Here is a 17,311-nt window from a genome sequence, read left to right as displayed (position 1 = left end):
AATATATGAAAAAGATAATATTTCATGACCAAGTTGGCTTTATGCCAGGAATTCATGGGTGGTTTAACATTCTAAAATTAATTAATGTAAATCATCAAATTAATATAATCATGTTAATAAAAATAGAGAAAACATTTTAAAACAATTCAACTTCCATTCCTGATTTTAAAAAAAAAACCCTCACAAAACTAGAATCAGAAGAGAATTTCCTTACCCTGATGGAAGACATCTACAAAGAACTACAGCTAACATTATACTCTTTGGTGAAAAATTGAACACATACTTCCTAAGGAGAACAAGGAAAGGATAGGCAATATCATTACTTCTATTCAACATTATATTCCTGTTCCTAGTCAGTGCAATAAAACAAAACAAGCAAATGAAAAGGAATACAGATGGGAAGTAAACAGTAAACTGGTTTTTATTGGTAGAAAATATAATTGTATAGGTAGAAAATCTTAGTGTCTATGAAATAATAATTAGAGCTAATAAGTGAATTTAGTAGGACTGTAGTATATTTGTTGTCTATTGTTGTATAACATTACCTCAAAAAGTAACAACTTAAAACAACAGACATTTATTATATCATGATTCCATTTATTAAATCATGAATCACAAATCCAGGTGATGTTCAGCTGAGTGCCTCTGCCCCAGGTTCTCTCACAAGGCTGCAATCAAAGTGTCAAGTGGGGCTACAGACTCATCTGAAGGCTTGGTAAAGGAGGATTCACTTACTCATGTGGTTGTTGGCAGGATTCAGTTCCTGATGGCTGTTGGACTGAAGGCCTTAATTTTCCACTGCACTGTTTGAAGACTTCCCTCAATTTCTTGCCATATGGTCCTTCTCCACTGGACAAATCCCAACATGTCAGTTGACTTCCATCAGAGAAAGCAAGCAAATGAAAGCAAGTTCGTGTTAGCAGAAGTCAATATTTTTGTAACCTAACATGACGTGATATTGCATCTCTTTTGCCATTTTCTGTTTGTTAGAAGAAAGTCACTAGGTCTAGCCCAAACATAAGGGAAGGGGATTATACAAGGATATGAATATCAAAAGAAGGGATTGGGCTGGGCGCAGTGGCTCACGTCTGTAATCCCAGCACTTTGGGAGGCCGAGGTGGGCAGATCACAAGGTCAGGAGTTCGAGACTAGCCTGGCCATCATGGTGAAACCCTGTCCCTACTAAAAATACAAAAATTAGCCAGGCGTGGTGGTGGGTGCCTGTAATCACAGCTACTCGGGAGGCTGAGGCAGGAGAGTTGCTTGAAACCTGAAAGCAAAGGTTGTAGTGAGCCAAGATCGTGCCACTGCACTCCAGCCTGGGCAACAAGAGTGAAACTCCATCTCCAAAAAAAAAAGAAGGGATGACTGGAGGCCATCAAAAGCTGTCTACTACATGCAAGATGTGTGGTCACTATATAAAAAACTATTGCATTTCTATAATTCAGCAACAAAAAAATGAAAAATTAAATTTCAAAAATACCATTTAATGTATCAGAAATACGATACAGTGAAAAATACATTTTATGAAATATATGCAAGACTTCTATAATGAAAACTATAAACCGGTACTGAAATAAATGAAAGGAGACATAAACAGATGGAGAAATATACCATGTTCATGCATTGGAAAACTCTATATGTTATGAAGTCTGCTTTTTGCCAAGTTAATCTGTAGGCTTAATGCACTTCATCTAAGTTGATCTGTGGATTTAATGCAATAGCAATCAACATCCCAGCAGGATTTTTGTAGAACTTGTAAACGGACTTAAATTTATATGGAAATGCGAAGGATCTAGAATAGCCAAAGCAATCTTGAAAAAGCAAAACAAAAGTGGAAGATTTAAACCATCTAATTTTAAGACTAAACACAAGTTCCAGCAATTAAGATAGTTTAGTATTGCTGAAAAGGTAGACAAAGAGATTACTGGAAACTAATAAAGAGACCAGAAGTAAACCTACACTTATATGACTAGTTGATTTTGACCAAGGTGGCAAAGCACCTAAACATCTCTAGGAAAGAAATATCTTTTCAACAAATGAGATAGAATAACTGGATGTATGGAAGAAAAAAAAATTGACATACTTAACATTCACAAAAAAATTAATTTGAGATGGATCATATAACCTAAACATTATGGCTAAAACTTTAATGTTTCTGGACAACTACGTGAGAGAATATATGTACAACTTTGAAATAGGCAAAGATTCCTTAGAATCCCTAGAAATTACTGATGCACACAACACTGATAAAATAGAGTAACTGAAAGTATTCCACATTTCAAATGACTTTGTTAAAAAGTAAATAGGCAAGCTACATACCAGGATAAAAGATTCCCAATATATGTTATCTATATACACACACTACAGTTCCTACAACTCAATAGTAAAAAGGCAAATAACCTAGGCCAGGAGCAGTGGCTCATGCCTGTAATCCCAGCACTTTGGGAAGCTGAGGCGGGCAGATCACGAGGTCAGAAGATCGAGATCATCTGGCTAACACGGTGAAACCCCTTCTCTACTAAAAATACAAAAAATTAGCCAGGCGTGGTGGCATGCGCCTGTAGTCCCAGCTACTTGGGAGGCTGAGGCAGGAGAATTGCTTGAATCTGGGAGGTGGAGCTTGCAATGAGCTGAGATGGTGCCACTGCACTCTAGCCTGGGCGACAGAGAGAGACTTCATCTCAAAAAAAAAAAAAAAAAAAAAAGGCAAACAACCTAATTTTTAAAAGTGGGCGAAAGATCTAATAGACATTTCACAAGGAAGATATACGAGTGGCCAAGAAGCAAAGGAAAAATGCACATCATAAATCATCAGGGAAATTCAGATTGAAACAAGGAGATATCAGTACACACACACTAGAATGGCTAACATTAAAAAGACTGACCACACCAAGTATCAATAAGAATATGGAGCAACTAGAATCCTTATGCCTTTTTGGTGGGAGCTTAAAATATTACAACCAATTTAGAAATCTACCTGGAAGTTCCCTACTAAGTTAAACATAAATTTATGATTCTGAGATTCTACTTCTAGATATATATTGACCTTTTTGAGTAGTCTTCAGAACCTATGTTCATTATGTTCATTACAAGAACACTTTGGAAGAAAATATTTCTAATGAATATAATGGACATGGGTTATTAGGCAGAATACACAAAGAACTCTTATAAATTAATTTTAAAAGACAACTCAATAGAAAAAAGGCAAAAATTGTGAGCAAGCAGTATTCAGAAGAGCATACTTAAAAGACTCTTCTACCTAACTGGTAATCAGGAAAATGCAAATTAAAAACAAGATGACAAAATTATAAAAGTCTAACAATACCTAGTTTTGCAAATAACTCATCTTCTGGAAGAGTGTGAATTAGTACAACCCCTTTGTAGAATAATTTGGTGATATGTGATATGCTTAAAGATAAACACACCCTTTGATCCAGCAATTCTACACCTGCAAATACCCTTGAGAAAAAAAAAAATCCATGTGTGCACAGGAACCATGGACGGGAATGTTTATAACAACAATGTTTGTAATAGGAAAATATTCTGGTGGCCCATAAGTGTTCATCAATATTAAAATGGATAATTCTGTATGTTCACACTGGGGTATAATAATCTGCAATGAAATGAATGAGTGAGAACTACCTGCAGCTATGTGGATTAATCTCATAAATATAACATTAAGAGGAAAAGAGCAAGTTGCAGAAGAATATATACTGTATGATTATGGCATCATGATGATGCTGAAATGGTAATGTGTTTTGTTTAAGGATATATAAATAGGCAGATAGGAAGGAAGAAAAAAGGAAGGAAGGAAGGGAGGAAGGAAGGAAGGAAGGAAGGAAAGGAAGGAAGGAAGGAAGGAAAGGAAGGAAGGAAGGAAGGAAAGGAAGGAAGGAAGGAAGGAAGGAAGGAAGGAAGGAAGGAAGGAAGGAAGGAAGGAAGGGAGGGAGGGAGGGAGGGAGGGAAGAAGGGAGGAAGGAATTGGGCAGCACAGCATACTAGTAGCACAGACTCAGGATCCAGACTCCTGTATTTGTATTCTAGCTCTGTAATTTGCTAACTGTGTGACTTTAGGCAAGTTGCTTAATTTCTCTGTGTCATAGTTTTGTACTTGTTAAACAAGGATAACTGTACTCTCCAACTCACTGGGTTATTAGAAGGATTGGTTATTATAAGGATTGTCAGTATTTGTAAAGATTTTGTAAATGGCATAGAACAGCACCTGTCAAAGTGCCTGTATTTGTCAAATAAATGCGAGCAATAAATATTGAATTCTGGAGGGTGGTCACTGGTGTGGGAGGAAAAAGGAATATTGGGGGCTTCCACTAAATTTCAAATATCTTATTTCTTAAGCTGGATGGTGGACACACAGATGTTTTTATATTATTCTTTTTGATGGGTCAAAATATTTGAAAATTTAAAAGGGGATGCATAAACTATTTCAAATAAATTGTCAAACTTGTTGGGGGAAAAGTTATAATTAAAGATTGATATTGTAGTATCTTTCAGAAATCTGGCGTATTAATCCATTCTCACACTGCTAATAAAGACATTCCCAGGATTGGGTAATTTGTAAAGGAAAGAAGCTTAATTGACTCACAGTTCCACAGGCCTGGGGAGGCCTCAGGAAACTTACAATCACGGCAGAAGTGGAAGCAAAACATGTCCTTCTTCACATGGTGGCAGCAAGGAGAAGTGCAGAGTGAAGAGAGGAAAAGGCCCCTATCAAACCATCAGATCTCATGAGAGCTCACTCACTATCATGAGAACAGCATGGAGGTAACCACTCCCATGATTCAATTACCTCCCACCAAGTCCCTCCCACAACACATGGGGATTATGGGAACTACAATTCAACATGAGATCTGGGTGGGAACACAGCCAAACCATGTCATCTGGGAAGAGAAGCTCCCTTAAAATATATTAGTCTAGTTTTTCACCTTCAATTTTGGTAACATTTTCTGGAATATGTTGTACAGAAAGTAGGAAACCGCTTATCGCTGGCTCCAAACTTGGAAGCATCCCTAAACCTAGGGTACAAAGCACTAGCCTTGGAATCAGAAAACCGAAATTCTGTCCGTGCTTCTGCTGTTGATTTATTTTGAGTCCCTGGGCCAGTCTATCTCCAATGATATCCTCATGTTTCATTTTATCTATCTTTAGGATGGATGTGTCATCTTCCACCTCTTTCAAAAGGCAGGAATGGGAACCATCTTTCCTTATCTTCAGCACAGAAGGGAGAGTTAGAGTTTCCTTTCTCACCCTCCCTGACTGCCTTTCACTAACTAGCAAAGACGCTTATTTTATTTTAATGAAGTCTGTGAAAAACGATTCATGCTTGAAAGCAGCCTTTTCCCTTTACTTAATGACAGCTTCAGCTTCTGAAAGTAAGCTAAAATGTAGAAAAAAATCCCATGTGGCTTTCAGAATGTACAGATGAGCATATGTGCTGTGCTTTCAAAATTTTCTTTGTTAGTGGATCTATTGTACACATAAGCAAGAGCAGTCTAGACCTTCAGAAGGGAGAATCGCAAGAAAAGCCATCTTCTAATTTCCCAATTGTTTGTTTCCCAATTGCTCACTTTAGGGAAGACGGCGACATTATAGCGGTGACAGCCAGTCACTTCGATATGCGTGTACTGTTGCATTTCGGAGAAAACACATGCAGTTGTTTTCTCCCTGCTGTGTCTGATTTCAGACTCCCAAACTATCATTCATTTAAAAATAAAACAAACAAAAAACCCTGCTTACCCCTTTCCATGTCAATAGGAATTATATACTGCTAATAAGAGGGTCTGGCTTTTAAGTCTATTTGTTTGAGAAAATAAGAATGGGTGCCCAGCCCAGCTGATGTGCTAATGACATCTACTCAAGCTTTTTCCTCTTATTGTATAGAAGATGAAAGCATTTGGCTTGAAGGGTTGTTCTGGCTCATCTCCTTCTGTGCATTCCCTCCCTCTTTCTCTAGCTCTTTGCAGTTGACATAGGGGGCCCTTGATGCATCTCTGGTTGACTGGGGGTCTTGAGCTTCCATCTAAACAGAGGTGTAGTAAAGCTCAGAGCTTATTTTGTTAAGCATGGTTGCTTTCTTTTTAAACCCACATATGCTAGAAGGGGAATTTAATCCTTGCATTTCTGATTTGTTTACACTAAAGAGTTGTGTTGTGAGAGAGATATGATGTCTGTGAGACTGTTTGAACATTTTAATAAAGCTTTGCGAAAAACATTTTCTCTGAAAACAGGAAACCAGATTTTGCCATGTGTAAATAAACATAAAATACCAATGGGCTCAAAGCTCCCAACCTGAAGGTTCTGAATGGAGCCCATGCTCAAACAATTAATGTGATTTTCATCTTTATCTTGGAATGAATGTAAAGTCTCCCCATATGAATGTTATTTCTCCTTTTGCAGATGATTATTACATCTCTGCATTAAAGCTAGTTCTACACAGAAACAGTGCTACATCAGGCAATTCCCAGGATTCATTCATTCTGCAAACATGCATTGAGCAGCTATAAGTGGCTATTGGACACAGTGATACAAACATGAAGAAGACTCAGTTTTACATTCAAGGAGCCCATGGCCCATGGTCTGGTTCAGAAAACTGACTTATAAACAGATTATGATGATACAAGTTAATAAGTACAATTGCAGCCATGTGTTATGGGTATTGCGGGAGCCTGGAAATTAGGCATTTTGAGTCAGCCAGAATAAAGTCAGAGAAAACTTCCTATACCTTAAAAGATGAAAAAGATTTGCCATTCTAAGTGAGGGAATGGGCACTTTGGCAAGAAGTGTGTGTGTGTGTGTGTGTGTGTGTTCGTGTGTTCGTGCATGTGCGCATGCATGTGTTATGGAGATAAGGAGGAGGAATGATAAAAAAAATCAAGCAGTCTAGCATGGCTAGAAAATATACGTAGGGCAGATAAGCCCAAAAGGTAAATGGGAATCAAACCAGGTTAGTTAGCATGGAGAGATTCTATTCTGGGGTGATGAATAATGTTTGCTTTTTAGATTGATCACTCTGGCAGCTGCACAGGTGATGAACTGGGGAGGGCTGGAAACCACTGGAGTCACATTGAAGCTCTTCTTGTTCTTCAGGGTCACTTCAATCTCTGTTCTTACATAAACAAATCACCGAAAGTCCGTGGTGTATCCAGAAGTAAGGTAATCAAACAAAACCCAAACCCTCTGGAAGACACAGGCTGGCAGGAGACTCTCTGGGCCAGAAGTAATAGCTGTTTAGGCCCACCCTGACTCTTCCCTAAATCCTCACTGGTCTTCCTGCCTGCTCCCACCCCATTGCCAAGTCCATCTTTAAAATTTGGATCCAAGTGGGAAAAAAGTCCTTCATTTCTGTATTTGCTTTCAGCATAGGTGAGACAGGCAGTAATTTTCAGAAGGACCTTCATTTTTAAAAACACCACTGAAGAAAGCACAAATGGAAAACAATGAAGAAAATACAGAAAGCTGTCAAACAATTATGCTTACAATATACAGATTTTATGTCCTATCATAGCCAATGGTCCCACCAGACCCAGGGGATATATTCTGCTATGCTCTCCCAGAAATCATTTCTTAAGCTCTTTGCTCACCCATTCTCTTTCCTACCCTTTGGGATTCCAGGCTCACAGATGTGGGAAAAATAGTGCACAGTCAATATTGCCAATGGGCCATCCCCAGGTGGGCAGCAGGGCTTCTAGCTCTCTATGGGGTCAACATTTTTGGAAGACATAGCCTTTCCCAGAGACACTTCCTGGCTTCCTGTGGGGATACTGGCTCTGGGTTAAAGACCCTGGGGTGGAGTGAATAGGGGCATAGTGTAAGTCTTTTCCGCAGAGGCCAGAACATAGAATCCAGTGTTTCAGATGCGTCTCCTGCATGAGCCTCCCCTCCATCCTCCCTATCCCCACCCACATTCAGACCTTTTGTTACCTCTTGTGCAAACTATTGCCTTGGTCTTGTCCACAAATGCTGCAGTTTTTTCTTTTCCAAAGCTTATCTCTGACCTGATGATCTCTCTCCTATGGTCTACCAGATGTATTGAGAACTTTTCTATCTGGTGGTTAATGCCAGTCAAACTCCCCAGCCAAATCTCCCCTGCACACAACCTATGTGTAGGTCAAACCACAATAACAAGATATGCTGATTCCCAGACATGCCCCTGTCTTTACTCACATGGGTCCTTCCATGGGGAATGCCCTGTTTTGCCAATTCAATGGGCTGAAAATCCAAACTATCCTTAAAAATCCATCTCGGAGCCACTGACTTGGTGAGCTCTTCATCTTACTTTTGACATTTATTTTACTCTGACTTGTTTTGGAGGAGATATATATATATAATAATTCTCATTTATCACATTCTGTTTCCTATACCAAATTAAAGAGTCATGGAAGACAGGAATAAAGTATCTTACAGATAAGTATAGAGGTCAAAGAAGAGACTATGAAAATTGCTAGCCTGAGGATTAGCACATGGTAACCACTCCAGAAATGTCACCAAGGTTTGGAGCAATGATTCTAGGGTCAGATAGAACTGGATTTGAACCCTGACTCCATCATTGGCTAGCTTAGTGACTCTGAGAATTATTTAATATCATGGAGCCTCAGTTTTGTCTTCTGTAAAAAAAGTTACCTAGCTTTGTTTCTTCCTGAAGGTGGTGTCAGAATAAATTTGATAATCGATTAAATTATATCATAGACATAAACATGCTTTATCCCATGCATAGCACTTAGCAATCTCTTAATAAACTTGTGCTATCATTATGGGGCCTAAAACAGTGCTTTGTATGACAAAGAAAACCAAAAACATAGGAAAAGCTTGTTAAAATAAATTTGGAGTGGAGGCTTTGTGCCTCAGATGCAACTACCTCCCACAATATGTGAATCTGGATTCTAGTCAGGGGTCTCAATTCTCCTGCCCATTCTCTTCTTTAAGGGGAGCATCTCTAATTCCTGCCTTTGCTCTCTGTGACTTTGCCCTGGCTAGATCCCTACTGGTGCACCCTGCTGGGGCTGGGAGTTGGCCAATTGTAAGGCACCATGCTAAAAGCCGCTCCACCGATGTGCCCCCTGTAGATTTCTGTGGAGTGTGAGATAGGAGAGTATTCCATTTTTCTGACTCCTCTGAGTTTCCATCATTTCTAAGACAACACTAGAGGAGCTATACTTAGGTACTCTGCATGTGAGGATGTTTGTGCACGTAGCTATATTAAATTGATTAGGGCTGAAATGAAAGACTGGACAACAGTGCTAATACTAATAAGGGCAAGAAAAGGCCATTTCCATTGTCATTCTGACAGGATCTATGTAATAATGCAAGGCAACCAGGAGGACTCCAGAAAGCGCCCTGTCCAGCTGTTTTGTAGGCTGGCCCTGATTTCTGTTCCGCATACACTGAACGCACATTGCCTGTGGATATTAACCAGCCATCCAATTGATGGTCTCAGTTTTCGTCTCTGTTCTGTGGCGAGAGCACGCAATGCATTGCAGGAAGCCGATCAATTATTTGCAAGCGGGATATGCGATACCATCTCCAGCACTCCAACCACAGCTGAAATCCAATTCCCTCAGCTGGCTTGGATTTGGAGGGGAAATGAAAGTCACATTTTGGAAAAGTGGGATTGATTCTGCATGTTACAACTGATGCTTATGCAAAAAACCAGCTGTGGAGACATCCTCCCATGATCAATCTCCAATTATTAGTTTCAAGGAGTGACAGTTGAACCACTGGTCTAGTACATTTTCAGTAATTTTAAGTAAATTTTGATGACTTGCCTACGGCCTCAGTTTTCTTATCTGGTAGTAGATATAATTATGTACCTGTGGTGCTGTTTTAAACATTAAATTAGATAGTAGATGCAGAAGCAAATTACCATGAAGCTACTGATGCTTAAGCCCCTCATTTGCATGTGTCCCTTTCAAGACCTTGTGCCTAACTTTATATTCATAATGTTGTATCCTTTTTCTTAAAGAGGGTCCAGAATCGTATAAACTTCAAACCCCACAAGCCTGGGTCTGTTCCGAGGTAGGTGCTCAGATGGCAGGAAACAGCTGACCCATCAGCAGGCCAGGAGACATGGAAGGAAGGTGGGAATGTCTCTGGAGATTGGAAACTTTATTAAGCATTTTCTAATTGCCAGAGCACTTGGCCTTCAACTAATTGCCAGGGCTTAAGAGGGATCTGAGCAGAATATCATCCAAATATATGAATTGATCATGGCTTAAGCTGTTAATTCACTAGTGGGACCTCTGTCACGACTGAAAACAGTTCCTAAGGGTATTTACCACCCATGGTGGGATTTCAGGCTCCGCAACTGGCACATAGGGGATATGGTCTTGGGCAGGCATGTATCAAATCACATCAGGGTAGCAGCCTGCCTGGACGGCCTCAGCTGTAGTTTTACAGCGTCTTTGTGCGACCTGGAAGAGACCCAGTATGGCCCATAGTAAGGTATGCAGTGCACTTCAGCCGACAGGCTCCGCTCAGACAGTTTCTTCAGGCAGACACACGAGGTATCATTTTCAGCTCCTACCTCCTCCCTTCTTTCCCCTTCCTTCCTTCCCCCTCCCCTCATCCTTCTTAGCCTCCTGCTTTCTTCCTCTACTTTCTCTCTTCCATTTCGTGAATCATGATACAAATTTCAATCCAAGATAAAAATGTACTTTTTTTCACCCTTTTGGTTGTGATTAAGTTCTGTCCACAGTGAGGACATTACTGTTTCCATGGTAACCAGTATACGCTAAAGCCAAGGAGGATGACAGTGTAGAAAAGTATAAAGAAGTCAAAGAGGTTTGCTACAGTTGCTTTTCATCCACCACAGAGGAAACAGAATTATGGAATCCAGGGGCTGGAGAGGAATTTACGAGGTCACTAAATCATATGCTCACCTCTGTTAGAGCTGTAGTGAAACAATTGTGGAGATAAGCAAATGTCCTTCATTTAAAGACGCCCAGAAGAGACTTCACGATCTTCTTTGAAAAGCCGTTCAACTGTTATTTTTTTATTGGCGATTATTCAGCATCTGATTCAAGCAATTCCTGTGTGCCTGAGACAGCTCCTCCGGCCCAGTCAGAACCCCCAGGAGAGGTCGTACATGATGCTAATGAGAGCTCCGGCTCTCCTAGGGCAGAGGCCTAGCCTCATTCACCTTCTTATCCCCACAAGCTATTGTGCTCAGTATTTGCTGTCTTTATCCCACTAAGCATACTGTTGAAGTACCCAGGATCCACAAAAATAAAAGGAAAAAAAAAATGTATCTTTTAAAAAATGTTCTCTAAGAAGAGCTTTTATAATTCCAGGCCCCTTGTTATTATTATAAACAACATTTATACTTGTTTTAAGCATATAAAATATTATAGAGGTACTGTTGGGAGTGAATATTAATGCTGTGGCTTTAACAGAAAGACAGAATGAGTCTCTGGTAGTTGACAATGGATGCGTGAATCAAGGGAGAGTTCAAGATGGCATCCCTGTGGCCTGATCCACTTAGTACATCTTGGAGCCCTTGATGCTTGTTCACAAGAAATGAAGAGGAGCTGGTGGTCAGGACACATTTAGGGTAATCATTCAGATGATAAGGAAAAGGGAAAAGCATTCTGTTTCTAACCTGTGCAGAGACCCTCCTGTATATAGCTGCTGAGCTGTAAGCACAGGATGCTAAGGAGAAAATTATTGTCAGGAAAGATCCTGTCCTGGTTAGTAGTATTTTTCCCAAACTTAAAACTTCAGCTTATGATGGACTTTATTTTATTTTTTGAGACAGGATCTTGCTCTGTTGCTCAAGCTAGAGTGCAGTGGTGCGATCTCAGTTCACTGCAAACTCTGCCTCCTGGGCTCGAAGTTAGCCTCTCACCTCAGCCTACCGAATAGATGGAACTACAGGTGTGCCACTATGCCCGGTTAATTTTTGTATTTTTTTGTAGAGACAGGGTCTCACTATGTTGCCCAGGCTGGTCCTGAACTCCTAGGCTCAAGCAATCCACCTTCCTTGACCTCCCGAAGTACTGGGATTACAGGTATGAGCCTCAGTGCCCAGCCATAATGGACTTTAGAGCTCTGGTTCTCCTGGGCCAAGATTGTACCCAGCAGTGCCAAGGCAGCTGAGCATGTTTGTGGCCTCAGAGTTGTCCTGCCTTCATTTGATTCCTGGCTTGCCACTTGCTAGCTGGGTTGTCTTGGGCAATGGAAGCACCCTGAGCTTCAATATCTTTTATTCACAATACGGTGATGCTATCTACCTCAAATCTGAGATTAGCAGAGTAAAAGCATGTAAGCCATGAAGTGTGTGGCCTGACACATAGCAAATGGAAACTGCTCGATAAATACTGGTTACTTTGCTCTCCTAATAAAGGTCCCTGAGGAAGTAGACTCAGCCTCCTTGCTTATAGCTTCTGTTACTTAAACTGGGGAAGGCCCCTTTCCTAAACACCCTTCTCATACATACATGCCTCTTGTTCTTGCTCTTTCGATTTCAAGAGGTTGCAAACTACCAGCAAGGCACCAACAAAGGCTGGGCAAGTTCAACTTGAACTGAGTCTCCATGGTGGGGGTGTGTTTCATCATCCTTCTGGTGCCTGCTGATAAGGCACTGACTGTTTCCTGCTCCTTTTCTTTTCTTGATCAAGACAGAAGACAGCAGACCGTCGGGATGGAAAGAAAACTGGGACAGATACTGCATGTGCTGCCTCTTCCCCTTTCTTCCTGCCTTGAATGTTGGTATGATGTCCAGAGCAGAAACCCGGATAGTGTTGTGACTCTCAACCAATGTCAGCAGCCTCTAGTTCCAAAATCTTTATTGGAGAGGAAAAACTCCAATTTTAGTTGAGTTTTCTTGCAGCCAAAACATTTCTAACAGATAAGTCATCCGGACTCTTGCCTTTATCATGAGTGACTACTATCTCCACATGGATTTTCCAATCATTAACCTGCCTTTTTCTTACCGAGGGCTGCAACCTTAGATTCTCAATTCCCTCTGGACTGTGTACCATGACATCCTCCTAACTTTCCCCTGCCCTCAATCTCTCCCCAAATTATAATCTGTACTTCATAGAGACTTACATTTCTAAAACAAAATAACATCATGTGCCTCATAACATCATACTATCAGTGCTTCTCCACCATCCACAGTCTAAAGCCCAGATTCCCGAGCAGACCATATTAAGCCTTCCACATTCTTGGTCCTTCCTTCCTCTCCAGCCTCCTTCTTTGCCAAGCCCCTCCCTACACCCCAGCCACACAGAACCTACTTACAGTTTCCCTGGTATGTCATATGCTTTGCATCCGGTCCATCTGCTCACCTCCGCCCAGCCGCTCGATTGCCCGTTCCCTCCCTCCCATCCCATCTGGTCTGGTGAATCCCCAAGTAGTCTTTCAAAGCTTAGTTTAAAGAGACTTCTCTGAAGCTCCTCAAGCCTTTCTCTGTGTAGGACCCCCGATCCTCTCGCTAGACTTTGTCTACACTTTGCATATGTCCACTGATAGCTCCTATTCATTTGGTACCCTGTTTATTGACATCTTCCTACTATAGTGTGAGCTCTCAGAGGATGCAGACCAAGTCTTATTCATCTTTGTAAGCCCTGTGCCAATTGCATTGCTTGGTACATAGCAAGAATGGAATAAATGTCTTTGCTGAATGAAATATTAAATAATTTAAAAATCCCCAAAGCCCAAATCCAGTCCATATAATGAGATGCAAGCATCAAATCCTGTGAGGATGGTAGCAGGTCTATTCTCTGGGGACAGAAGAAAGGAGAATGGGGAACCTGCTGTCCTACAAGGGCAGGGGCTTTATCACCATCTTCAAGGGACCCTAAGGAGTGTCCTGAGAATCAGAATATTGAGAAAAGTCTTGGGGATTAAAGTCAAACGTATTCCCACAGCTGCATAAGTCAAAGACAGGGCTGCTCTAAGACTATGTGGGCGATCCAGGTTAATATTTTTTGTGAGACTCTTGTCTATATAAACATTTTGATTATAATAATGTATTACAAAGCTCACAGGCCCATGTGAGGTATCATAATTTACTGAAGAGAATTTTGAATAGTGGATAGAGAAGAGGTACTTATATATTTCTTCACAGTCCAATGAGTGCACTTGAAGATTCTTCATGGTGTCCAGACACTACATTTCCCATTTAAGTTCACAAGCCATCTCGTTATTTCCTTTCTTGTCAAATATGCTGGTCTTGGCTAATTTTTTTTACATCTCTTTCCACAAGTAAAAGGTAGCAATGTTGTTATTACTCACAAAGAAGCAATTTGCATTGAAACGATACATATCTTTTGCCTCTGCAGTTCTCCAACTGCAATTATTTAGTGGTACAGCGGTACTCATGACATGCATCATGCAACCTGCAGCCCATGAATACTTGCTCCAGTGGCTCTCTCAAAGATTGTTAGTGTGCTTTGTTGATGGTCATCAAAAATCAAATGTATGCAATAATTCATTTTCTGGTCATGTAAAATTTTCCTTTTGGAATTTTATAGCATAGGCATAAGACAATATTTCTCTTTACACTACAATCAATGAATTTCTAGACTGTGGTCTGTCTCAGTATTGCCTGCAGGCCTGTACACCAGCACCACAGGGGCAGAGAGGCAGAGGACCTCTAGGCTGAGCAGGCAAAGCAATTCAAGTCCTTGGAGAGATGTTGGTCCCTCGTTAGGACTGGTTCTAACAAGGAGTAAGAGTAAGATGACATCATATTGATTGGAAGCAAGAGAGTGCTTCCAATTGGAAGGAACTGTTGGAATTATGAAGCAACAGTCTCAAAAGCTCTTGGAGCACAAGAGCAGTCACCCTTTGGGACCAGCCCAAAAGATGGCATGGAGCCTGTGAAGAGGGTAGGGAGATTGTGTGGGTGCCCACAGCAGAGGCGACATACAGGGTGAAGCATGTTTGCACCACCTTCCCATGCTTGGATACTGTAGACCTGGTACCATAAGCAGAACACAAATGGATGAGAGCAAACAAGGACCAACAAATGCAATTCAAGCCCCAGGGTGGGATGATCCAGAGCTCAGAGCCCTGACCTTATCTTATGTCCAGCATCAGTGAGAGTCACCCCAAATCCATGTATCAGCACCATGCTGGTGGCCCAATCTTGCATGATCCTATGAATGAAATACCTTACAGTGTAGTGATTCTAGTCTGCTGGCCAGATGGCCATTCAAGAACCCTACAGGCCATGGGCTGGGACAAATCCATAGACAGGAATCATGAAACTCCTCAGGGCATCTGCTTGATCCTACCACTATGGGGAAAAAATGAAGATGGGGGGCCACAGGGTTCCATTTGGCCTCATGGTTCTCCACTCAGGCGGTACCACCCATCCCAGCCAGTTTCATGCATCTGAGTGGGACCTCCTTTGAGGAAGGTGCATGAAAGTACATGGCACTGTGAGGCTTGGGACAGAGTACGCGACTTTCCTGGGTCAAAGTAAGACACTGGCCAGTGGCAGGGCAGCTCCAACAGTCCTAAGGGAGAATGAGACAAACCCTTTTCCCTGTCACAGAAATGTAGTTAGAGCTTCTGTGCATAAATTTCTAGGGTTTTACCTAGAGAAGGTAGAGGGAGACAAGGTATGTTCCTCTATAACTCCCATTAGGGTGAATAATGGATTTTAAAGAAACTGAATCCACTACTCAGGGCAGTAGTATTAAACATTAACGGACTGGATGGAATCCCCGGCTACAAAGACACCCAATAAACCCCATCACAAAGCCCTATAGTTTTAAGAAAAGAGATGTGATTTCTTTCAAAGACTTTTGAGTTTTGGTTTCTCTACTAAGTCACGTTGGAAATCAGTGAGCAATGAACTAAGCATTCAATAGAGCTTAGGGAAATGCAAGAGACATATAAAGAAAAATCAGTGAGACAACAGGTAGGGGACACAAAGACTCCATTCTGGGTTAGACCTTCTGAGAGAGCAGTAGGCCACTTGCCCAGTGATCCAGCACTGCTCTGGGTGACGGATTGAGCAGTAATGGTGGACCAGACCCATGAACACCTGTCTGGAGTCCTGTCTTCAGGGAAATGTTCTCAATCTACTGGGTTACACTTGTCCAGATCTGATCCCACCTATTTCTGTAGAGTAGATCCAAAACATTGCATGCCTCCAGACGCAGGATTTGCCTTCCAGATAACATTTCAATGATAAATGGAAACCATTTAGACAGAGTGATAAATGACAGTCAAAATCAAGCAGCACCCTCTGGACTTACCATTTTGATTACAGTGATTCTTTGCTAACATTTGGGCTCCATTCTTGAAACAGTTATGGATGGCAAGCTGGAGGGTTTGTAATAGCTCCCAGAAAATAGATAAATTTGTAGAAAAAAAAGAAAAGACTGATGCTAAATATTTTTAAAGCACTGAAAAAAAAAAAAAAAAAATCCCTGAAACACTGATTTGTTGATATTTAAAACTTTTTCCAGGAAAGTATCTTTATCTTGGCTCTTCTTCAATTGTTCAGGAAACATTGGTATAAAAACATCTCTCCGGAGAGATAGTTTGCCACAAGATTTATTCCCAAAAGACTATCCGTTTTTTATGTTCTTTAGCCTTCCTCTATTGACTTAAAATGTAATGTGTTTGAACTTGCTTCAGCTTTGTTTCCTTTTTAAAAAGACTCAGCAAATTGCCCTTGTCACCTCACCAGCTGGCTTTTTCTTCTTCTTCTTCTTCTTTTTTTTTTTTTTTTTTTTTTTTTTTTGAGACGGAGTCTCACTCTGTTGCCCAGGCTGGAGTGCAGTGGCACAATCTCGGCTCACTGCAAGCTCCACCTCCCGGGTTCACGCCATTCTCCTGCCTCAGCCTCCCGAGTAGCTGGGACTACAGGCGCCAGCCACCACGCCCAGCTAATTTTTTTGTATCTTTTTAGTGGAGACGGGGTTTCACCGTGTTAGCCAGGATGGTCTCGATCTCCTGACCTCGTGATCCACCCGCCTTGGCCTCCCAAAGTGTTGGGTTACAGGCGTGAGCCACCGCGCCCGGCTCCAGCTGGCTTTTCCTAATGCTTTTGGAGGGTAGGGGGATAGAGGTGTTGCTCTTCCACGTCCATGCGGTATTAAAAGAGTGGAACAAATACAATTTCCTCTTTATGTACTAACTTAATCATTCCATAGACCTGTCTACAAACTCTATGAGAGTTGTATGCTTTCATTTCCAGGATATTGAACTGAGCAAACATAATATAAAAATGTGAAGCTTTAAAAATGTTAGTATAGAAATATGAAATGGAATTACCTAAAAACTATGGTTAGTAATGGATGTATGTATGCTGACTGGTTCACTGCTAACACATCTA

General features: G+C 41.1%; 1 long non-coding RNA gene across 2 annotated transcripts in view; it reads right to left on the bottom strand.

Annotated features, from left to right (window-relative positions):
• The window catches only part of LOC140712678 (uncharacterized), a 122,575-nt gene that overhangs the window by 19,310 nt on the left and 85,954 nt on the right, over window positions 1-17,311 (bottom strand). For both annotated transcript variants that reach the window (XR_012094393.1, XR_012094394.1), the window contains exon 2: window positions 736-876. This is a non-coding gene — a long non-coding RNA (uncharacterized lncRNA). The remainder of the gene's footprint in view (window positions 1-735; window positions 877-17,311) is intronic.

The sequence above is a fragment of the Chlorocebus sabaeus genome, chromosome 10, assembly GCF_047675955.1.
Source record: "Chlorocebus sabaeus isolate Y175 chromosome 10, mChlSab1.0.hap1, whole genome shotgun sequence".
Classification (NCBI taxonomy): domain Eukaryota; kingdom Metazoa; phylum Chordata; class Mammalia; order Primates; family Cercopithecidae; genus Chlorocebus; species Chlorocebus sabaeus.
The sequence above is the reverse complement of the archived record's forward strand: the minus strand, read 5'-3'. Positions and strand labels throughout refer to the sequence as shown.